Below are 25,565 nucleotides of genomic sequence, written 5' to 3'. Positions count from 1 at the left end.
TGTACGAATGGCATTTCAAAATTCATTCACAAGATAAATTAATGAAAATATAATTCAAATAGCACCGTAAATATATGTAGTTACACAATGTTTGACGACGTCAACAACCACAAATAATAATAATAATACAATAAAAATAAAAACAACCACAAAAGACTTTGATCAACAAATACTATATAAATACGTATGTAGGTAACATACGTTAAATAATAAACCTGCACTTATCATGTCCAGAAACTAGAAAACGAAATCAAAACAAACCCATGTACACAGAGTGCCAGAGCTTCTAAAGACTTTATTATTAAGTATTTGACTTACAAGGGTAATTATTAATTCAAATCATAATTCTATTACAAAATTCTTGGAATTGTTTTGAAATTTAGTTGCGCACCTAAAAACTGAATAGTTTTCAAACACTTTTGTATATGAGAGGTAGTTATAAACATAGCTATTCTAAGTAATTAACCTATTTTAAGTAAACTTGGTAATTGTTATTAAATCAAGAACAGAGGATTTACTTTTCTCAATACATATTTTCATGAACTCTTTCAGCCAATGTTTATAATTGCATTTTTACTTTAATTAAGGTTAATTTTTTATGAAAAATAAGAAAGAAATAAAAATACAGCTAAAGGTTTTTATAGAATGGGGCTGGTTAGTTTATTAACCACCATGACGGTTGGCATTAAAAATAATTATGATAAACATTTTCGTAGTGTATAAATTTGTTTCAAAGCTAATTAGCTTTTTGACTAAATTTCGAGACCAAAACAAACGAAATAGCTGTGTAGGTGAGACATTCCCCATTTTTATTATATCATCTCCTGTAATCACCCGTCTCTTCCAATCTAAAATTGGTTCCTCATTTTGGTTCCACCACAGCAGTTCGGACTGAAACCCTCTAGCTTCCTCTTGAGCACTCCCCAAAGGTGTTCCATAGGTACTTTGTTGACAGCAAACCAGTCTTTTGCCAATTTTTGGGACTGCTTCTGACCATTGTCCTGAGGAAACTCCCATCTGAAGGTCATCTCTTCCTCAGAAAATGGAAGCATTATGATTTGCAATATATTTACGTAGTCCAGGGTGCATATTTTGTTCTTAATCCAATATATTTGACCGTCACCAGAAGAGGAGAAACAATCCCATATCATGATGGATCCGATTTTTGCTCTATTTTTGATCTATATCTGGATTATTATGTCATTAATATAGACAATATGATTAACTAATGATAGATATTTCAAAGTCCATTGCAACGATGTATATAAGGCTATAGTAAGTTGTACCTACAATGGATCAAAATCGGGAAAAATATTTTCTAACCCGATTTTTTTTTCTTCAAAAAAAAAATTTAAAAAAATTGGATAAAACCTTTTTAAAAAAAATTATAAAACAATTTGAAAAAAAAAAATTAAAACAATTAAAAAAAATTAATATTGTTTAAATAAAAATATATAAAAAAAAATATTTTTAAGTATAATTTGGTGAAGGATATATAAGCGGCACAGTCGAATATATCTCTCTTACTTGTTTATCAAAGAGAATAAATAGTAGGTATAAAATATTACTTTTTTAGCTCAAGACAAACAAACAAGCTCTAAATAATAAAGTAACACTGAATTCAAAGAACAATAAACACTCTGAGATTTTTTATTGAAACCGGGAAACCTCCTTAGAAAACAACGGTTTATAATATTTTCAAATTAATACATTAATTTAACCAGAGCACCCTAACGAAAAAGTTTAGCAAAAAAACATAAACGATGACATCAAAAAAATTAATTGCTTAACAAAATGACAATAGATGTCAATTAAAAAGTTTTAAAGACTCTAGAAAAGGTGGTTAGAAAAGTGACCACTAAACCGCAAAGAGTTAAGTACTTTTTGTAGGTACAATTTTCAAAACAATTAATAAATTTAACTATAATAATTAATAGAGTTAAATTTCCTTATATATTTTCAAAATCAATACATTCTTTAAAAAATATGTAAATAAGTTTATTAAAATCGTTTGTTTTTCATTTAGTTGGCCATTCCAAAACCCCCCCAAAAAAACCTTTAATTTGTTATTTATTTACTTTTTACGTACATATGTACATAGTTATTTGGGCTCTTATCTTTGGAAAAATTTTATCACACTCTAAAATAAAAAAAATACCAAAGCACCAATAACAATAATAATTTCAACGATAGATTAACAAAAGAATTTCAAAAATTTCGTAATGTTCATGAGGAATGTGTAGTAAATGTGGTTGCTAGATGGTTGGGTTGGATGGATGGATGGATGACTGGGTCGGTTGGTTAAATGTTTGGTTTGTTTACAGTTACAATTTATTAACGAACCAACACTAAATAGAAATACGTGTTAGTTAGATATGAATGAATGGCCTGAAGTGGAATCGCATTGTTGTTCATACATATGATGGTGATGATGATGATATTTTGGTATGTGAATGACTGCCTGCCTACAAACATAGTATATTCGTTGAAGAAATTTTAATCAACTTGTTGGAAACTCATATGAATTTCATTCATATATGTATTTACCACTTACTTTTAATTATGAATGAACTTTTAAATTATCGATTACACGCACTATATACCAACTTGTTATAGTAAAAATTGATAAACATTTTTAAACGTTTTGAAGGTAAATTGTTTTTTATAACGAACATACTAACTGCTACATATACATATGTATTTATTTAATAATATGTATAAACATTTTTTTATGTATTTACATTAATGTTACTCCAATTTTAGTTTTGTTGTTGTTTTTCAATATTTAAAAAATTTTCAAAATCAAATTTTATCTCTGAACCATTCCATTAAAGAATTTAAGGGATATATTTCTTATTGCTTCAAACGTATTGAATTCGTTCCTTTGAGAATTCATGTTTTAAAGAATCTATAATACCTTCACCCAGAGAAAAAATATTATTGTAACCATTTATTTCAAAAATTTTTTTTAACAATATTATAGTCACACTAATTATTTATATGATTGTGGTAACCATAATATGGCAAAGTTAAGATTTACATGATAATCGCAATCATATATGTATGTATATGATTGTAGTAAATAAATCTATGTTTATGGCAATCAGATTATGATATCCATAAGCCGAAAACTAAATAATATGGTAAATCCTTCATCATAAAAATGGTACTTATTTACTGCAATCATATATATGATTAATACAATCATGTAAACCCGAACTTCACAATTTTTAAAATTTTTTTTTTTAATTTTTTTTGAAAATTATTTTTTCCAAAAAAAAAGTCGAAAAATTTTTTTTTGGAAAAAATAATTTATGACAAAAAAAATCTTTTGATGAAAAAAAATTCGGGTTAAAAAATATTTTTCCCGGTTTTGACCCATTGTAGGTCCAATTTACTTTGCCTTATATAAATTGTTGCAATGGACTTTGAAATATCTCTCATTGGATATCCATATTGTCTATATTAATGACCTAGTAATCCAGATATAGGTAAAAAATCGAGGTTGTCCTGGGTTTTTCCTTATATCTCAGCCATTTGTGGACCTATTTTCTCGGTTTTAAATAGCAACCGAGCCGGAAGAATTCCGGAGATATTGATCGTGTATGTAAGTTGTTAGGGGGCTTCGGAAAGTTGATTTCAACAGACAGACAAACGGATATGGCTTAATCGAATCCGCTATCTATAATGATCCAGAATATATATACATACTTTATTGGGTCGGAAAATTATATTGTGGAAATTAAAAACGGAATGACAAACTTATATGTACATTAGAGTGCTCCAAAAAAATAAAATTGCGAATTTTGACCGTCCCCCCCTCTAGAATTGTTCTATGTATTGTAGAAACACATTGTGTAAAATATTAGGATGATAGGATAACGTTAACTGGTGGCGCAACGACGCTGAAGTTTTGAGGTGCATTTACAAGGGGAAAATATGCAATTTTTTCAGTTTCTGTAAAAATTTTGCCATTAAATAATGACTTTTACAATTTAATTTAAAAGAATCGAAATGTGTACGTAATTGTCGTTATAATAAGATATAAAAGACAAAAATTGGTGAAAAAATGTTAAAGTTATTAAAAAATCGCCAGGCCATTAACGTGTCTCAGGCCACTAGAACAAGAAATTTATGAACAAAATTAACATATTTTGAGAAATATTAAAATAAAAGCTTATTTTTACTTAAAATATATCAATATTTACTTGTATATGAGTTTTTGTCCTCGTAGGATATCGTTAACCTATTCGCAGGTATGACCAAAAAAATTAAATTTTTTTAACGGCATTTTCAAAACTCCAATTTCAAATTTTTAAAAATTTTGTTAAACAAATTTCAGAATTTTTTGATCATCACATGGGGATTTATTGACAACATAATAGGGAATAAAAATGTGAAAAAAGTATGTCAATACCTCCTATAGTTTTTCCGTACCTGCGATATAAATTTTGCAATTTTCGAGAAAAACTAATTTTTTGGCCATATTTTGGGGAATGACCAGAATTTCCTTACTGTAATGATTTTTAAGTAAAAGCTATTCAGAATAATATAGTCCAGGTAATTTTAAATATAGTCTGAAAGTTTTACTAAAATCGGAAAACTTTAACCCTTAAATCGTGAAGGTCAAAGGTCAATTTTTTCAATATTTGGAATTTTTCATGGAAAGATAGCGAAATATTATATATTTTTGGGCCGATTTTGATGAATCTTAAGAAAAATATAAAATTAAGTCTAGTATTCACAAAAACAGTACAAAAATGGAAATTAACCCTTAAGAGTACTTGGTGTCAAAATGAATGTGTTTTTCGAGATTTTAAAAGTTGAGGGTCATTTGGACCCCAAGTGCTATTAAGGGTTAATTTCCATTTTTGTACTGTTATTGTGAATACTAGACTTCATTTTATATTTTTCTTAAGTTTCATCAAAATCGGCCCAAAAATATATAATATTTCGCTATCTTTCCATGAGAAATTCCAAATATTGAAAAAATTGACCTTTGACCTTCACGATTTAAGGGTTAAAGTTTTCCGATTTTAGTAAAACTTTCAGACTATATTTAAAATTACCTGGACTATATTATTCAGAATAGCTTTTACTTAAAAATCATTACAGTAAGGAAATTCTGGTCATTCCCCAAAATATGGCCAAAAAATTAGTTTTTCTCGAAAATCGCAAAATTTATATCGCAGGTACGGAAAAACTATAGGAGGTATTGACATACTTTTTTCACATTTTTATTCCCTATTATGTTGTCAATAAATCCCCATGTGATGATCAAAAAATTCTGAAATTTGTTTAACAAAATTTTTAAAAATTTGAAATTGGAGTTTTGAAAATGCCGTTAAAAAAATTTAATTTTTTTGGTCATACCTGCGAATAGGTTAACGATATCCTACGAGGACAAAAACTCATATACAAGTAAATATTGATATATTTTAAGTAAAAATAAGCTTTTATTTTAATATTTCTCAAAATATGTTAATTTTGTTCATAAATTTCTTGTTCTAGTGGCCTGAGACACGTTAATGGCCTGGCGATTTTTTAATAACTTTAACAGTTTTTCACCAATTTTTGTCTTTTATATCTTATTATAACGACAATTACGTACACATTTCGATTATTTTAAATTAAATTGTAAAAGTCATTATTTAATGGCAAAATTTTTACAAAAACTGAAAAAATTGCATATTTTCCCCTTGTAAATGCACCTCAAAACTTCAGCGTCGTTGCGCCACCAGTTAACGTTATCCTATCATCCTAATATTTTAGACAACGTGTTTCTACAATACATAGAACAATTCTAGAGGGGGGGGACGGCCTGTATCTAGAAAGTTTTTTTCGTCCATACAATCTTGGAGCACTCTAATGTACATATATACCCTTCTCACGAAGGTGAAGGGTATTAAAACAACATTAATGGAGTCTACAATTTGGAGAGCTTTAATATTGTCTTAAATCAAGATAATTGAATTGAATTTAGATCGACTACAGTTTAATTTAAATTAGAAAATTTCCTAAAACAAAAAAACCATAGAGAATTATACATAGAGACGAGACAGTCCGATTTGTCAAACAAAAATGCAATAACAAATTATATTTCTGATACAACAACAAAATACATTGAATATCATCTATGTATTTTGTTGTTGCAAGAGTTAGGTTTTTGACAAGAGACTTAGGTTTTAGGACAATTACGTCTCGCCTCTATGTTACCCTAAGGCTGTAACTTTACAATAAAAGATACAAAAAACAAGGTAACTATAAGGAAAGCTACAGTAGGAAGCTTGAAGATTTCATTTTTATAACTACATACTACCCACAATGACAGTTTTCCCTTAACGAAAACATGATCAAGATCGCGCTAACATTATCCGAAAATATATGTATGTATGTGTATAATAAATAAATAAATCTATATCGACATAAATAGTTGTTGTGTTCGCTGCCACCATTTATCATATTTATTTATGCTAAAAGTATAAACAGCAATCGTGTTTATTTGTGTATCAGAGATGTCAATGTAGGTACAATGGTACTTTTTCTTGGTACAATTCGATTTGGAAAAGTACAATGGTACATCAGTGACTCATTTGGTGCAATTTAATTTCGCTGTCAGTTGCTGTATAATTATGAAAACGTGTTCCATCCATTATACCTAACTCTTATTTATTGGGCACTCTGTCAGAATTATTATAAAAAGATGATGGAAAAACAATGAGAACATATATATTTAGTTCATAGGTATGGATCATTTTAGTTTATAATTCAAAACTGAAGTTCAAATAATTGAATCGTTCAATTGAACTAGTTCGTTCATGAACTACCAAAGTCTAATAAACAGCAAGTAAATTAAATCATGATTAATTTTCTTTGTAGCTATTTTAATTTCTTTTTTTAATTTTGGACTTTGTGGTTTTTGTAAAAATTTGCGAAAATCATAACCAAAAAAAGTACAATTTTTAAAATTTCATTTGCCATGCCTGATGTGTATGCTTTGTTATTTTATTTATTTTGAAATAACCAAAAAAAAAATCAAACCAAAAGACACTCGCGTTTTGCTTATTGTTTTTATTTTTAATTTTCTTCTTTTTCTAATTTGGTAAAAATAGCGTGCCACAAATTTTCAGAAGAAGAAAAAAAATTACATTTTAAAAATATTTGCACTAAGCTACTAAATTTAGAAAAACTAACAAAACAACACACTAAAAATAATTACCCGCTTGCTCACACAATGAACATGAAAACAACAACAAAATATAAAAACACTCACCTACCAACATCAAAAACAACAACAACAGGAACAAAAACACACACCTAAGAATGAATGCTTGGACGGACGGATGGTTGGCTGGTTAGTTGGTTGGTTGGTCGGTCGGTCGGTCTTTTGGATTATTAAAACAAAAGAAAATATAAATACAACTCGTTGAAAGTAAACTAATAAACTAAAACTATAATAAAAACAAAAACAGCCAACAGACAGCATGCATGCATACCAGCCAAACCAAAACTAACAACAATAACAAGCAAGCCACTGAAAAAAGATCAGTCATTCGCTCTTTCAGCTCATTGTCGATCGTTAAATCTTGTAATTTTCTCTTTTTTTATGTATTTTAAGGTTAAATGTAGACAGATATTTATTTTAATGGAAAAAGAAAGTAAAATGAAGTGGAAACAACAACAAAATAATGTCAAGGTTGATGGAAAACAAAACAACAACAAACCATGGGAACCGTTTTTTATTGCATGTACTATGTATTTACTATCTGGAACTGGGTATTTTTCAATTGAAAAATTTAGACATTCCGCTAACTGAAGGCCGGTGTTTTCTTTTTAATTTAAATTAATAAGAAATTTCTTAAATATACAAAAACCGTTAGGCTCGTAAAATGAAGTTAAGGTACCTATGACGAAATAGGCGTAACCACTACAGTAAAAAGGTATTTATTTGATGTTACAATAAACTATAACATGAGGAGACGCAGCTACAAAACTGTGTCTATAAAACAAACTTTAAGTTACTTTAAGTACATACATACATACCAATAATTGTTGCTTTTATTTGGAAAACTTGCATAAGACTTCTCAATGTGTCCACTTATTTTTGGCCTAATTTGACATCCTATCGCTATGGTAAGCAAGGTCTTGAGTGGCCACACTGTTTCAAAAGTCATTAAACAGTTTAAAGAAGACTTGAACATTGAAAGAAAACCTGCACGCAGAGAAAAAATATAATTGGGCATGGTTACTGTAACCATTTATATAGTGTTACAAGTTTTTTAACTATATTATAGTCACAGTAACCATTTACATGATTGTGGTAACCATAATATGGTTAACTTACGATTCACATGATTGTCTCAACCATATATATGGTTACAGTAAACATATATATGTTTGTGGCAACCATATTTATGATAAATAATTTTATCATAATATGTTGTTCTCAGATTATGATTATGAAGCCTTAAGCCGAGAGCACCATAATATGATAAGTCCTTCATCATATAAATGGTTGTCACAAACATATATATGGTTGAGCTAATCATGTGAATCGTAAATTAACCATATTATGGTTACCACAATCATGTAAATGGTTACTGTGACTATAATATAGTTAAAAAAAACTTGTAACAATATTGAAATGGTTACAGTAACCATGCCCAACTATATTTTTTCTCTGCGTGTGGAAGGCAAAAGAAGTCGAGTTACTCTTTCGAATACCACCGAACACTTCTATCAGAAAAGCAGCTCGTAAAGTTAAAGCTTTTTTTAAACGCAGAGCCAAAGCTAATGCTGAGTTGAAGTCGTATAAATTTCAGAAATTTACAGATCGCAAAGCGGTCAAGAATTTAGAAGCAACATTTTATAAAAAAAACAAGTAAGAGAGCTATATTCGGCTGTGACGAATCTTATATTCACTAAATTATATGTATAGTGGGACATCGATTATCCGTATTGGTCGGGACCGGAAGCATTCTGGATAATCAATTTTCCCGGTTAATTGAGTACCAATTTTGAGTAGTTTTTTAAAGGATTTTATGTACATGTTTAAATAATATAAGGATTTTATTAAATTTCGGACATATGCCCACAGCCTTTCATTTTCTGGGCAGAGTAAGTTATTCTACGCATTTTTCAAAACTGCAGAAGTTCCAAGCATTATTAATTGACAAGAGTGCTTTTTTGATGTTAAACGCTTTCTTAAATTCTTATCTATTGATTGATATGAATAGTTTTTGCACTATAGTTTTTCGATAATGACATTTAAAGCTCCATATTGCACCATGATCCATCGGTTGGATCAAAGACGTCACATTTGGTTTGGAAAATTGTATAAATCATTCATTGCTGAGTTTTTCTATTCTATTGATATGAATTGTGGCAGCTATATAATCAGCTGAAGATTTGTGTCCTAAGTTTGTGAATTCCATGTCGCTTTTTTGTTTAATTTTGAGTGGAATATTTAAGCCTTTTCATTCACTATTAATCCAGAACTTTTGGTTCTTCCTCTTTTCGTTTTATTCACATTGTGTTTGTTGTTAAAAAATAATCGAAAAAATTGTGCTTATAATCCCGGATAATTGAGGTAATTACGGTTAATCGATGGAAAATGTTGAAATCGATCCAAAATTTGTTTCTTTTTCTTTCACGGATAATTGATGTTGCCGGATAATCGAATCACGGATAATCGAGGCCTCACTGTACTTTAAAATACAAATTTTAAATATTTTTAGTTAAACAAAACTTAAAAAAAAAAATTTCGAAATTGTTTGAAAAAAAATTTTTTTTGTAAAAAAAAAATCAGGTAAAAAAATATTTTTCCCGATATTGACCCATTGTAGGTGCACCTTACTATAGCCTTATATACAATGGACTTTGAAATATCTATCATTTGATATCCATATTGTCTATATTAATGACTTAGTAATCCAGAAATAGATCAAAAATAGGCCAAAAATCGAGATTAACCCGGTTTTTTCCATATATCTCAGTCATTTATGGACCGATTTTGTCGATTCGAGCCGGAAGAATTCCCGATATATTGATATAACAATCATGTTTCTACGTTATATGGGGGTTACGGAAAGTTGATTTCAACATACAGACGGTCATGGATATATCGACTTCGCTATATATAATGATCCTGAATATATATACTTTGTGGGGTCGCAAATGAAAAATGTAGAAATTACAAACGGAATGACAAAATTATACCCTTGCCACTCATGGTGAAGGGTATAAAAATGTTGTGTGATGGATGATGAAACTTATGTACTGGCAGACTTTTCACAACTTCCAGATCAAGATTTTTATATGGCGGAATCAACTAAATATAAAATCTTCAATGGAAGGATTTCCGGAAAAGTGGATAAATTTACAAATATGTAACAATATTTTAATGTTTAATGAATTTGTACAATATTTTAATAAATTTATGTACCTACGTATTTTTGAGTATATTTATATTGAACGGTTTAAGTTTTATTTAACTTAATACAAGTATAAGTTTTTTCTGGTGCACTCTTTAGGCCAGCCAAACAATTTAGTTGTTTTCTTTCATCGCCCCTGGATCCGCGCCTTTATTTATAGTAAACGGTATTTTTGCGATAACGGTTACGTGTCTTTTAGGATCTTGCTATTTCCTCTAGAGCAATTTGAAAGACCGGTTTTACGTGAACAAAGAACAAACCCCAATTTTCAAAAATATGAAATTCTGCACTGATTAGATAAATGAAGCGATTTTGCAAAATGTAATTTAAAATTTACTTCACATTGATATCAATAAAACTATACCTATGTGTTAAACAAAAAGTGTGTTTTTAAGCCAATTTACTTCCTAACCTCAAATTTGTACAAAATATTTGTTTGTAAAATGTTTCTTATTCTAAGATAAATACATACGTAAATTCTTTTAAAAAACTTCTTTAAGATTACTAAACTAATAGATTGTACCTATTAGTTTAGTAATCTTAAAGAAGTTTTTTATATACCTAAAAAGTCGAATGTTTTTAAATACATTTGTATTTGTAAATAATTTTCTAGACGAAATTTCGTTGGGAGAAACAAGAAACAAGCAGTTCAGATTTTTTTTTTAATAAAAAAATTCCTTTTTGTTCTGTTATAAGGATACATATTAATATTAGCATTTGTATTTGAAACTGCGTAGTATTTACAACGCAAAAAACTGTACGAGTAGAGTAGGTTCAATAAGGATTCTATGGAATTTTCTAATGGCAAATATTTGTTCCATTTTAAGTATGTATGGATTTGTGTGAATGTGTATGAATGTCCTAAGTTAAACATTGTTTTTAAAAAGTATAGAATCTGTCTTAAATGAAAATGTAGTTCAATTGTTTATAATAAAATATCTAATTGATTTAATGATAGAGCAGAGATACATAATAAAGTCTTTGCTAATAGTTTTGTTTTTATTTCTAATTAGATTCACTCGATTCACATCATGTGTATTAACATCCATCCATATTCGTACAAATAAATAGTTACTTTGTATTGGGGCGAATCAAAGAAAGAAAAAAAAATAAACACAGAGAAAACAACAACAATAATAACAAAAATACGAACGCATTTCTAAAGACTCGTATTATGTTGTTGTATTTAGTATAGCACAATTTTCCTTACTTCCTTCGTTCTATTCTATTTTGTTTTCAAAACACTTTGTACAAAATCAAAACAAACAACGACAACGACCACGACTGCAAAGAAGAAGATACCGGTGTCGACTATTATTTGCCAACACCAGCCATGATGTGATGGAAGCAAAATAAAAATAAAATACAACAAAAACAAAAACAGAAAAAAATATTACGAAAACAACCCTCAAGATGACGTTGACCCCGAAAATATGCAAAAGCGTAATAGCCAAAATAAATACAAACACACACACACAGCAAAACACAAAAGTAGGGTTGTCATTCGTATACAAATTATACGAATAATCGAGGGAAACAAATATACGAAAAACTTGTCACTACTAATGGAATGATTTTCCATTTAATAATAAACAATATACAACCTAGATATACTACATACCTTGACAAATGAACTGATAGCCTTATACAAAATTAAAAATACTTTGGAATCTAACGTCTTTCAATCCACAATTATTTCATAAAATATTTAACGAGCCTTTATTTAATTAAAATGCTCTAATTCATTATCATTTACATCTATTTATTATTGTTAACAAACTAATTTTTAAAAATTTTCTTGTTTTAATAAAATTTTGTTAAATTATTCGAATAATATTTTGTACTCGTTATTTGTTCGAGCTTTGATAAAAGTTCCTTAGTAATTTCACAAAATTTTTGGAATTTAACTTTTTAAGTTTTTAATTATTTAGAATTTGAGTAGGTAGTTATTTTTTAGTCGTCTGATAGCCGGCTTTGAGGCGCCGCCGACCTCTTTTGGAGTCAGCCGCCGCCGGGAAATTTAGACGGCGCAGGACTCTGTCGATCACTCGACTATTAAAAAAAATATAAACTTTTATTCGATTAAAATAAAACAAGAGAGGAACCCTCACACTCATACACAAACATCTACAAAATAAAAATAATAATAATAAAAAGGCAGGCAAAGCAGAGCAGACAAACATTCAACCGTAAAAACAAACAGCTATGAAAATAACAATAAAACGTGGACGGCGACAAAAACAACACAAGAAGTAAAGAGCAAAAGAAATTAAAACTAAAGTTGTTTTCTTTCTTCATGCTTTTGTTTGTGTCGAGAATATCTATAGAAACTTTTTAAAACAATTGAATTGCAACAAAAAGCGCATGTGCGAGACCAGACATATAAATTCATTTAAAAATACCAGAGTTTACACTTTAGATTTTCTTTATTCTTTAAAGCCATGCCACGAAAGTCATGTACCATAACCGCCAATTTGGTTAGGAAGATAATTTGCAGGATAATGATTCGTAAGTGTGGTTCTTAGCCCTTTACTGGTATCGTGGGGTCAAAATGGACCCCACCAATTTGTATTTTTTAACTGAAAAACAAAAGGCTACTGTTTATGGGTATGTATCTACAACAGTTAAGGGTTAGGTGAAGTAACATATTTGTGGTAATTAAACCAATAATTCTAGCCTTATCTCTAGGCTTAAATTTGATTAAGAATTTACAACACGATGTAGATACTCAATAGGTTTACTTAAATGGCAAAATGTTGGGATTTTATATGGACTAAAATTGAAATGGCTTGAAATTCCATTCTTTATGAAAGCTCGATTAATGGTAAATTTGAAATTTCATTTTGTTCATGTTCTGGTACATAAATCATCGTTTGTTATCAGTTTTCCGCGTTCGTGTTAAACAACTAACTGAAAAATGTTATTTAAGTCAAATTGTGTCGCGTTCGCTATTATAAATGTATGTTTTAAACGTAGGAGGGAAGCAACAATGCCGTACTTGGGAAAAATTAAGAGACATATGCAAATTAAAGTATGAAGAATATTTTATAAGAAAAAGATAATTTGAACACATTTTACTTCCATAGGGTTCTCTAAAATATGAACTTAGTGAACTAAGCTGTTCATATTTTAAAGCTTTTTAAAATATTAAAGCTATTTTTATTTTTTTAACGTATTTTATCTATCTATCTAAATATGTCGCGTGCTAAATAATACTAAACGTTGTAAAAAAAGATGAATGGAAATATTTTAACATGACAACTATCAACGGAAAGTCACATATTGCTTATTGCTTAATTTTGTTTTTTTCTAGATCCTGTCGAAAACGATATTATATTAGGCAACCTTCACCAAATTATACTTTAAAATAAAAATTTTATATATTTTTGGGTAAACAAAATTTTTTTTTATAAATTTAAAAAAAAAAATGTTTACAAAGATGTTTACAATTTCAATCATAAATATCCATATTGTGATTTAATATTCCAGATATAGATACAAAAAATAGGTCAAAAATCGAGGTTGTCCTGATTTTTTCGTTATATCTCAGCCATAAATAGCAAGCGAACCGGGTCTATATGAATGTATGAATCATGTATGTAAGCTATTTGGGGGCTATGGAAATTTATACACAAGCTTCAAAGCATGTTTTTCGTTCATTGTCATGTTGGAAACCCCAAACCCGAGTTATAAGGCAGCATTACGTTTCCCAACAAATTTTTATAAATAAATCGATCCATTTTATGACAAACAGCCCCACACCAATATTGAGCTTCTACCATATTTTGCTGTACCTTTACAATATTGGAGATTAACTAAAACATGGTGCAGGCTCAATAATGGTGTGGGGCTGTTTTTCATAAACTGGAGTTGGAGAAAAGATGCCTCTGTTTTGGGTTTTCCAACATGTCAATGACCCGTAACATGCTTCGAAACTTGTCAAGAAATGGTTGAGTGAATTAAAAGTTATTCAAAATATGTATACCTATGTATAGTTTTTTATTCATAGATGTGAACAATCAAATACATAGTTAAGAACAAGAAGGTTACAAAAGTGTATAGTGTCATCGTTAAAACTGGGATTCCAAAACAAATATGGAATACGCGTGGCAACACTAATCTTTAGTTTATTGCTCTTATGAGAATTCTTGAAAAATGTAAAATAAAAATGTATGAAATTGTTTTAAAAAGAAAAACAACAAAAATAATAAAAACAACTTGAAAAATACGAGTAAATTAAGGGCGGAAACTACAAAAACAAAACACAAACAGCATAAAATGTAACTCATAGTTAAAGGTTTTTGCTCAATGGATGGAAGGAAGGAATATGTACATATGTATGTACTTTTGATGGGTAGATAGATAGATAAATATGTAGGTATGTAGTAAATTGTAGATGAATTGATGATGGATTGCGGCAATAATATTCATAAATTGTAGAATACATACGAGTGGTATGAGTGAGAGACTAGGTAGTAGACAAACCAGACTTCACTTTACTACAACACTACACAACACAATAAATATGCTTTACAATTCGTACGTTCAAACGCTTTACACTTTTCTACAAACAAGTCTATGAATGAACTGTTTTCGTATACGATACGTTGCGATACAATAGACAGATACAGATACGATAGATTGTAGATGAATGCATGGATAAATATGTATGTATGTATGCTTATTTGTTGTTGCAGAGGAAAAACCACACACATTTCTACAAACACACATATTTTAGACGAGTGGAAAATAAAAAAAAAATATAAAATAACAAAAACAGTCAACAATTGCACATTCCTAAATGTGGAATAGTGTCATTCAATATTGAAGAGAAAGAGTGAAAGAGAGATAAATTGATAGAGTGAGAGCGTTTATAAATTATATGAATGAATGATAAATGACAACATTTTAGTACATAGTAGTGAATCAAATAGAGAAATGTGCTTTGGCCGCTTGAGGTAAGAAAAAAAAGCCAACGATTATCGCATTTTAAACAACGCTTATCATTCTTACAAGATACAAAAGTATTCATCAGCTAAATGCAAGCGGACTAACAGACACACATACATAACAAACACACACACATACACAAATGCAGACAGCCAGCCACCAAACCAGATGGACGGACACATGAATGGAATGTCAAACTAACAGACAGATGAACAAACAAATATCTATTTAAAAAGAAGCAAAATAAAAACAAAATCTTGATACTATAACAACTACAACAACATTACAATAACACTATACATATTGAGAAGAGTCAGAAGAATTTCTGCATTTTGTTTTGGCGCAGACGACACAAACGTCGACGTCGCTGTTGTCGCAGCCGATGCCTTTTGTGTTTCTGTTTTTGTTTTGTATTTTCGTCTTTCTAAACTTGTCTTTTGTTGAAAAAACATACATGTTCTCTTGACAGAAAACAAAACACACTCTCGCAGCCCAACTCACACCAACTTAAAAACACGCACGCTCACGAGAGTTCCAAGGCGAATATGGTTACCAAAAGAAAATACCAAAAAATGAAAAAAACAAATGACGATGTGAAGAGGAATGCTAAAAACTGTACAAGAAAAACAAACAATAGTGTACAGTGAGTAAACGGCAAGAATTGAAGCACATTTCGATTCACTTAGACGAGGTGGAGGACGGTAAAGTGGTGCACACAGTACAAGTACAACCAAAACATAGAGCCGCCAAGTCAGTGAGCAAAAATAAAAAAAAAAAAATGACTGGACTTATTTACCACTACACAACACCTCTACTAAGCGAGGGCTGCCAGATGTAACATTTAGTTATTTTATGATTGAAAATTGCAGATTTTTGTTGCAATATAGTAAATTTTTAATCAAAAGTCCAATGACTCGGGTTTCAAGGTCCTTAACATTAAATCGGCCATAACTAAAGTATGAATTCTGTTTTATTTACCACTTCACAGTACATCTACTAACGAGGCCTGCTAGATTTAGTAGAGTTGAAAATTTGGGTAAATTCAAAATTTAGTCTATTAAAGGAAAGTTTCCATTTATCTCTTTCCTTGGCCATGTACCAAAACTGATCGAAATACTTGCTTGTTTCCTTTGTAATGGTCCTTCTCCTAATCGACCTAAGTTTCGTAGTCCTTGAGTATTACACCTTTGTACAATACATTAGATATTTCTACGGAGTATATTCACACAAAAAGCATTCATTAATATATATTCCTGTTCATGTACCGAAACTCATCAAAGGACTTGATTGTTACCTTTTCAATTGTGCTTTCTCTTTGTCATTTTCGGCCAAAAACTAGTTTCGTCGTCCTTGAGGATTCCAAAAATGTATAATGCAACTTATTCCGTTAAGTTGTTTAATACATTTTTGATCAATGCCATTTCGAACTGTAATACTCCATAGAGTTGAGTATTCGATATTCGATTTGGGTTTAAAATTCCAAGAATTGAGCAAAGGTTAAAGAACTGTTAAAGAAAAGTTTCACAACAGTGCAAGGGATTATGGACTTAATGCAGTCCTCAAAGAGTCTTTGTTTTCTTGGTAATAGTGTGTGAGCGCCATATGTTTCCAAGCTTCACAATGCTGCACTTTTTCCCTATCCAGTTTCGATTCAACAATCCTTTGAGAGCATATATGTAAGTCAATTAATCAAAATTTTCAGATTCTTAATAATATAGGTCAATCCTAATAGTTTTAGTCTTCGATATATTAATCTTTAAGTTTCCATTCTTACACTTTATATCTATTATATTGAGTAGGTTCTGAATATCGGAAAAGTATTCTAAATCACTCAGCTTTTTATTAAAGAACAATTTAGGCTATTTTAGCTCAGTGTTAAATTGTCAATTACCGCATTTAAAACAGTTCTGAAAAGTAGTGAGAAAGTCCACATCCCAGTTTGCGATCCAAGTCGGAAAACTGTCGCTTTAGTCTCCTTTGTGAAGTACATGCTCTACAGGTAGCCACTTCTTGATTTTTTTTAAATAGTTCCAATATTTATTGGATTTATCTATCTCTTTTTATTTGCCTTGCCTAAACCCTGTCTGAGTTTTCCGGAGACTACCTTGAATACAATTTGAATTCTATTTAAGAATATTTGAAAGCTTCCCTCTGTGTAAATTATTTTTCACATTCGGGGTATATTTCCCTCAGCGTATGGATACATAACATCCTTTAACATCATAGTATCTTTAATGATATAATATTGCCAACGCCAAACATAACTTTCTTATTTTTGCACTTTCGGTCCAGTCTCATTTCCTTCGGTCGTCTTAGAAATGTTCTCTCATCATTGCCTCTTCAATTCTATTTGGATTTATCCGAAAAGAGAACAGTATTCCATTTCTGATTTTTTAGGAATACTAGATTCTTCCTCTTGACAATATCAACCAAGACAAGTCTCATTTGCCCTGTGACTAACAGTTCGAGAACTAACTTCATTTTTGGGAATTTCTCAAACTCTTTTACTATTCATTTATCTTGTCTTGGTGTAGTCTTCCTCCCAAATGTTGATTTTATACAGAACCTGCCTCATGAATTTTTTTAGGAAATTGTTGAAATTGCTAATGTATTAATTGAATATCTATCACTGATAGTTTTTTGTTTCAATATTGAAATATGGGTGAAACATGATGACTTCTTTCTTATAGCAGTTTAGAAGTTTCCATTGTTTTGTCAATGCTAATCTCGACACGGAATATTGATTTCAAAATATTCTTTTTTTTGTTTGATTGTTGATAATTTTGCTTGCATTGCAAATAGGTCTTTAAATAAAAATTTTACTAATTTACTAATTTGTTATTCAAATTCATCTGGCAGCCCCTCATTTACTGCTAGTGTTTGCGTACGTTCATTCTCTTAGTTCCATCGTTCGTTTGTTTCTTCATTCGCTCACTCACTCGTTTCTTTCGGTTCGGGATTGGCGAAAAAAACAACAAAACAAATGTCGAATATTATTATTTTTTTGTTTTTCTTATTTTATTATTTTTGTATTGCTGTTTGCGTGCGTGCGTAATCAATGACGCATTTTTTAGATATGAAATAAGAATAATATGTATAACTTGTAAAAAAAAGCAATAAAAAAAAATCAAAAACACAGAGTCAAAATGAGGGCTAAAGACGAAAAATTAGATCCTATTTGAGTCACGATGTACAAACATTCAAATTTACACAAGCTTGTGTACTTATTTTTTTAGACTTTATTTTTTTTTTTACTAGTAATAACCATTATGATAGATTTGTTGTTCTTGTTGTTATATGAAATGCTTACTTAATCCGATTTATTATGTTTGTTTATTAGAACACGCCTACAAAACATACAATTCATTTTAATTGCACTATATAACGCCCACCACAACAGCCAACAAAGATGATTACATACATACATTTATGATATTAGTCAGTGATGGCAAGATAAATCAGTTTATATTTATCGGTAAATCCTTATACGAAAATTCTTACATCATCGAAACAAATTATCGATAAAAGTAATATTTACATTGACAAGTGTTTCAAATTTGTATTTGAACATTGGTATTTTTAACCGGTTTCCGGTTTTTGTTTACGATTATTTTGTTTTTATTTAACTTAACTTCACTCTCACAACTGACAAACACAGCAATTTAAAACGTTTAATCAAAACAACAAGCAGTCATCATCACAGCCAGCCAACTCGTACGCGGATATTATTAAAATAAAATTTGATTTTATTTGCTTTTGTGTATCCGTTTTTAAGAAATGGTAGTCATTGAAAATAAATAAAAACACATTTTTGTTCTTTGACAATTTTAGGTTATTTAAAAATAAAGAGAATTTTGTTGGTCTGTTCCAGTACAGGCTTTAGTTAGGAATAGTAAGAGTTTGTCAGAAAAGCAACCAATAATTTTATGAATTCCTTTAAAACCCAGAACCAACTAGTACTGGAGCAGAGTTCTTAATTAATATTTATTTTTATAACAAAATCAAATTTGATCCCAAACAAGAACTATGTTCCTTTCATATTCGCAGTGTAGAGACAAATGCTAACAGAAATGGATATAATCGTATATTGTCAATGTTCACATGTTGACATAAATATGATTCCTTATCGCCTAGGCAGAGGACATTTTACAGGAATTTAATTCAGCGAAAGTGTCGAAGGTGAAGACCTAGTAGAGTTCCTCCAGAATGTCCCATTACAATTCTCTGGAAAAAATCAAACATTCCTGATTTGTGACCTATGAGAAAGCATCAAATTATTTCGTACACACATAATCCTTCTCAAAATGTTCATATAAAAATTCAATCATCCTAGAAGTATTTGATCAATCTTAGATCATTGCTTGAGATCTTACAGGAATTTCGAATTATGTTTATTATAAATCAGTAGAGTTCCGCAGAATATTTGTTTTCGGATTTTGAACAGTATTTGGAAACACATTTTACGAATACCAAAACTTAACTATAAAGAAGAGCGATTTCTCCAAAAAAATTCATTGGACTTCGAATTTTTCTTCTCCCCTCTTAACTCCCTGTGGAGCATAGGCCCTGTGGTCTTCAAATTAAGATGAATATTGATTTTTCATTCGGTTTCGAACTGAACAAATCGTTATCGATGGCCGATTTAAAGATAACATCTTAGGATATTTATTATGTTAGATAGCCAGGTGGCAATTAGGGCCTTATCTTCCTATGAGGTGGGGTCTGGAGTATTTATGGAGTGCGTTACATCTTTAAATGAACTCGATGTGCTTAATGATCTGACATTGTTCGGCCGGGGCACTTTCATTGGACCTGAAACTTTCTTTTTCATCCCGCAGGAATACTGTAAAGAAAGAATTCTATCTTGGGTTGAATCGAAATTTGCCCGTCATTGGGGTAACTTGTGTGGACTCAGGCATACCAAACGATTCATTAATCTGTCCAAACGTCGTTATCGATCGTAGAGAGCGATTTGAGAATACTTACCAGACATTGTGGTGTTAGAGCTACAAAATGAGGGATTTGTGACTGCCAAATGTTGGCGACGAAGAGAGCGAAATAGCTCAGTTCACAGTGATTGAAGCCTCACTATTAATAATAATCATCGGATTATTGCTAGTTGAAAATAAAGATTACAAAGAGGCATTGGAGCTTTATGTCTTTAATTATCAAAAATTTCAAAAGGAGACAACTTTAAATCGTTTAAATTAAGAGTAGAGTATTTTCAAATCTAAACGAGAAAACTCTTCTTGTTGTTAAGTTTTAGGTTCATTTCAATAGATCCATGACTCATCGCCTATCTTGATTGTTTGAAGCTACGATATTGAATTTGTTTAACATTTCCCTGGGCCTGAAATTATCCAAAGCAGTACTGTACTGAGCGATCCTCATTGTGGTAAAAGATGACCACGATTTCAGACGGCAAACAAGCGAAATAAGATGCTTTATAATGGTTCTGGAGGGTGTTACAGGGTCAAATCCAAGCTGGTACAACACAATGAGGTAAGCATATGTTGAATACCATAATTCCGGAAAATCCTCCACTTATATGCTTTTATTGGAGTGAACGGCAGTCCAATTTCAAGACACTTGTGGCTAAGGTTGATATGTTAAGTACCAAACTGCAACTGGATCTGAACAGAAGTAGTATTAGGATGATCATAGATATAGGGAAATGCATCACTGGGCTGCATTTGATGCGCATCTGTGATTAGTTTACGATGCTGATGCGTAGACAATGCATCAGCCATTTTGGTGATGCTTGTTTGATGGGTTTTTGCGCATCATCTGTTGGCAACTTTTGCATTTCAGAACGTACTGCGCATCAGATGCAGCGCAGTGATGCATTTCCGAAAAGGCCCATAGTTATAGGTCATTGCCCAATTAGAGCTAGGTTTGACAGATGCCACTGCAGCACTCCGGCCGGTTGTATTATTACGACGACAAAGATGAGTTAGAAACATCATTTGCCATTACACGGAGCTGCAACGCCACAGAAGTAATTTTGCTTCACCAGAGGAAGGGCAGTTCTTCCGTTTCCTTATTGTTATGAGATATTCCTGTAATTCTTGCCATCGTTGAAAGGATTGACAACAAAAACAATGGAGATCTCCTTGCGGAAGTGTTCTTAGTATTTAAATTGATGATTTATAACCACAAGTTGGAGAGGCATTTGATGAAGACATAAAATGTTCTAACAAAAGTTGTGATGCAAAGTCGAAGTATCTGAACAGGTGTTGCCATTTCGTAAAGCATGAGAAGTATCCCTCGTATACAGAGTCATCATATCGATCATTTAAAAAGCTCTTCCTGAAAAAGTTCTAGCAATGCTGCTCGTATTATAAGCAATATCAAAAAATTTGCGATATTATAAAAACTTATAAGAAAAATACTATACAAATTCTGTGGACTTTTGACAAAACAACTTAAGTAGAATTTTCAAATTTTTCAGGAGAACGTAAACACTCTTGATTAAATCGATAATTATTTTATTATTTGTCTATAAAGAATTTCGACACAAACGATAAATTCAACAGATTTTATTTTAGATTTTACGCCCTTCTGAAAAGTTTTCAAATTCCACTTAAGTTGTTTTGTAAAAAGTCCATAGAATTTTATTAAAATTAAAATAAATAAATGTTAACAGTGGCATTCTCCGATTTTGTTACGGAATTACCTACAGTTGTATTTTTAACAAACAAACATTTTCATTGACAGCTCCACCATGAGGGTAGAAAAAGAACTTAAACTTTAAAGATCGTAAAAAATCCAAAGGAACATAAAATATACTACTATGGGCTGGCGTAAATTAATGACTTTATGAGCCGTTTATCTGGACATTAACACTAATTTCTTAATACGTAAAGATTTATGGGGCAATATAAAGGAAGCAAGGGGCATTGTAAAACTACGTTCTAAAATATGTTGTTCTTTTTATTTTTTTTTTTTAACTCAACTCTCATCTTAAAACGTAATAAACTTGGGTGTAGGTATTGTATTGTATTAAGACATTAACTCGTACCATAATAAAGAGTAGTCAGTCAAACGACGATAAAATTGACTGATTGACTGTCGAACTAAGTTGTGTTTGTGTAAACAAAATTTACGTACGTACCTTTTTCTTGAATGATGACGAAATATTTGGTGTTGTTTGGTCCTTAAACAATATTTTAAGAAGAATGTGATGTCTGTATTTGTGTTCACTTTTGCTGTTGTTAGTGTTGTTCTCGGTTCTCTGTTGTTGTGGTTGATGTTTATGATGTTGTTAACTTCACACTACTCACATTTATTACACTTTTTAAATACATAATTGAACTTCATCAAAATAATTTCTTTATTTTTACTTTTTGCCAGACAGAAAAATAACACATCATACATCACTCACTCTCTCACACATAAAAATTATGTGTTTCCAATTGTGTATTTCTTTTCTATTAGAGTTTAATTTTGTTTATTTTGTTTTTATTTTTATTATTATTATTATTTTTATTTTATTTCATATCCATTTATTGATTTCATGAATTTCTTAACTGTAGATTTTACTTTTTACATACTACACTTGATTTTGTTTTTGTTCATCTTCTTCTTGATGTTGATGTTACTGTTGTTGTTTTTGTGTTTTTCCCTTCTGCTTTTAATGTTTTTATTATTGTTGCTGTTGAATATATTTTTGTTTTAATAATTAATTATTTATAACCAATCACACAGCCACACACACATTAACAATACAAACATAAATAAATAAAAATAAATAAAAAAAATAATTTTATTTTGTAGATGTTTTAAGATTTTGTTTTCATAGATTTTTGCATCATTTCAAGTATGTGTGTTTCAACGAGGGCAATTTGAAAATTTCACAAAAATTTCTGTTTTTAATTTCTTCAAGAAACATTTACGATAACATTCGATGTCATATATAAAGGCTCTAGAAGTCTCTCTTTAACCCAACAAAGAAACATCTTAAAGTCTTGTGATTAAGTTTGCGGACAAAACTATATCTAAATACCCATTTGAAAATTTCTCAAAATCTCTTTTTAATTCTTTCAAGAAACATGTTAGAATGAATGTAAATTATTAGATGTATGACTTAAAAATGCGGAATATTTAAAAAATTTTAGATTTTATTTTAAAATATTTGTGCAATATAAATGTATTCAATGTATTGGCCATTGTTAGCTATGATCTTCCCCCACCTTTCTGACAACATATGGATTTCGAGTCAAAAGAACTGCTCATCATTTGAAGCCAAGAACGAATCAAGCCAATATCGGATACTCAGTTGCAAAGTGAAGAGAGCGTTCGGCATCGATCGAAACAAATAATAGTCGGACGAGGCACGAAGCCAAGCTTCGGGTTAGCGTAATGGATCAATTTTTCATCGCAAGTAATGATTCAGTGCAAAAAAGTCGTCTTTGAAGTTTTCTCGGATTTAATTCGTATGATACCACAAATTCCCTGCTTTTAGATGAAACCTGCTGCTCACAAACGTTTTGAAATTGCTGTTTGAGTAGCTCCCAATAATTTTGCAAAGCTCTCGTTGAGTTTTACAACAATCTTCATGGTGTAATGCCTCCAATTCTTGGTCTTCAAACTTTCTTTGTCTTCAGAATCACCACTTCTGAACTGAACAAACCATCTATCGCACGTTGAAGCCGACGGAAAAAATTCACCATAATCTTTGGTGAGCAATCGTTCTGCTTAATTTTTTTTCAAATTAAATACGTAAAGCAAAACTTCTCGCATATGAGGCTTTGTTCGACATTTCGAAGCAAAAAAAAAACTATAATGTTACAATAAATGACATATATGTTATTAAAAACAAAAAAGGCGTTCAAAAGATACGCCATCTATTTTAAATCCCACATTTTTAAGTCATACACCCAATATTTGGAGATATTTTTAATGGCTTCGTGATCCCTCGCCTATCAGGATCTTAAAGTCTGCTTTTGGCGCATTAAATTTCTCGTATTCTCATGCAATATTAAATGTTTACGACTGAAAATAACCAAAGAATGCCTTGCATTACAGGTTTTCGTTTAGAATCGATGTGTTCTGACATAACCGACTCTGGAAATGGCTTTATAAAGGCTCTGGATCGTCACAGTATGGATCATATGAATCCCATTCTGTCTTCCTCTCTCTAAAACATTGAGAAGAAACATGTTGAAGTCTTGTGGTCACAGCCAAACATTTAGCATCAAAGGAAGAGTCTGGGGGAAATGAAGTATAACATTGTGAAAGGATAATCTTAAATTAATTAACTTAAGTCAGTTAAGACTGTCAGTTGTTCGTAGAACTTGGAGATCCCGCAGAGTTAAACATGCGGTTTCTTATAACCAGCAAAAGTCTTTGACAACACTTTTCCCACGTTCCCATGATCACAATTGGATCTTCGCTCTGGAACGTACCGAATCATATTAAGCAAAAGATTGTCAACAATGCTTTATCAACTGGAACGTACCGAATATTAAGCCAAAGATTGTCAACAATGCTTTATCAACCGGAAGTTTTTTTGCCCCCAGAGAAGAACTTTCGATGACAGTAGACCTGTTACAACACTGTATAAAGCAGAAGCAGATTTTAGGAAATTCGAACAGTTAATTATATTTTGGATGTCACATTTGGAAGCATTTTCACTTCCTTAGAAGTAAAAACAATGTTCTCAAAGCGCTAGCCAAAACTCGTGTGGGCTTCCTACAAACGCCGTGGAGAAATATTCTTATGAACGAGGAGAATAAGCATATTTACAGAATTATCTCATATACATGTTTTTCTAAATATACAGGAAACATTTCTTTGCAGTTAATACTTGGTAGTTTCAAAGTACGAGGAAGAGTACGTGTTATCATTAGTTATCGAAGTACTAGATCGTAATCACAATAATAAAACGATTTATTATTAAATTGAAGTCAACAAAGGCTTACAACGGGAAATTTGTACAGTAAAAGTGCCTACAAAACCATTATTAACTTCAATAATCGATGCGGACCTAGTTCAGGAATATTCTTTGATGACATTGTACTCTGTATATAACTTACATTAACCAATACATGAACAGTATTTCTCTATAAACAATATAAAGCCGCTATGCAAATCGAGGAATTTGTTACAGAAACGCCAGCCATCAACATTTACATATCATGATAGTCTAGCTGCGATAAACCCCTTGATACGATATCAGCT

The 25,565-nt window shown here is 30.7% G+C and overlaps 1 protein-coding gene across 7 annotated transcripts in view; it reads right to left on the bottom strand.

Moving 5' to 3' along the window:
• Nucleotides 1-25,565, bottom strand: part of InR (Insulin-like receptor) — a 53,305-nt gene that overhangs the window by 14,972 nt on the left and 12,768 nt on the right. For all 7 annotated transcript variants that reach the window (XM_065498850.1, XM_065498851.1, XM_065498852.1 and 4 more), the window contains exon 2: nt 22,498-23,037. The gene's annotated coding sequence lies outside the window, so the exon portion shown is untranslated. The remainder of the gene's footprint in view (nt 1-22,497; nt 23,038-25,565) is intronic.

This window comes from Calliphora vicina, chromosome 1 (genome assembly GCF_958450345.1).
Source record: "Calliphora vicina chromosome 1, idCalVici1.1, whole genome shotgun sequence".
NCBI classification, from domain to species: domain Eukaryota; kingdom Metazoa; phylum Arthropoda; class Insecta; order Diptera; family Calliphoridae; genus Calliphora; species Calliphora vicina.
The sequence above is the reverse complement of the archived record's forward strand: the minus strand, read 5'-3'. Positions and strand labels throughout refer to the sequence as shown.